We start from the raw sequence: 968 nt of genomic DNA, 5'->3' as shown, positions 1-968 counted from the left end.
TTTTTTTTATAAGCATTTAAAGATCGAATTTTGACAAAATTTATCAAATTTTAATTTAAATAATTATTTTGTAGTTAAAAATTTATAAAATGTTCAACTTTTGTATCTAAGAATTGAAAATTTAAAACAAGATTCCACATAAGTAATTAATTCTGTTACCAAAAAATCTAAAAATAAATTTACACAGTTTATTTTTATAGTCATTTTAAGTATAAATTTGGACGAAATTACATATTAAAAACCTAGAATAACTATTTTAGTTATTTTGTTGTGATTGTATAATATTATTCTTGGGTATACTTGAAACTTCTAAAGTATACTATTATATATCTATGATAGTATCACGGTTTGTTGTTGATGTATAACGCGTTATAAGTACCTAATAGATATTATGATATGATTAATTTGGAATTTATTATAGGTACTTACTATAGGTAAATTTTTTTTTAAATACTATAGACTATAATATAATATTATGTCTTATACCTAGACTGACATACCGTCTCCGCTCAGAATCGTTTTTCTTATACAATGATATTATATTATTGAATTCAAATATAATACCATCCATTATACAGTGACCCACTTGTAACCTACTGTACAGCAGAGCGAAATCCACTTACCCACCTTTTTTTTTATGTTTTTCACGGCACTTTCGAAAATTACAGTGAATTTTAGAATTTGACCCCCCCTCCATCGCACCAACTTTATTCACTTTCTTATAAGATACTGTTGAAGAAAATCGAATAAGTTTTACAGACACAAAAATTTAAAATGTAAAAAAAATTTAAAAACACACATCATTCTAAAACCAATACATTCATTGCTCCACTCAGAATCTAAAAGAAAGAATAGTAAATATATAATGTTAATACTATTATTAGCTGACTATGAGCTACAGTAATTGACTACTGGGTAAATTAAATTCAAAGAAAGGAATCTATGCAAAATAAATAATATATAAGATG

The sequence above is a fragment of the Acyrthosiphon pisum genome, chromosome A2 (assembly GCF_005508785.2).
Source record: "Acyrthosiphon pisum isolate AL4f chromosome A2, pea_aphid_22Mar2018_4r6ur, whole genome shotgun sequence".
NCBI lineage: Eukaryota > Metazoa > Arthropoda > Insecta > Hemiptera > Aphididae > Acyrthosiphon > Acyrthosiphon pisum.
This window is presented reverse-complemented; position numbering follows the sequence as displayed.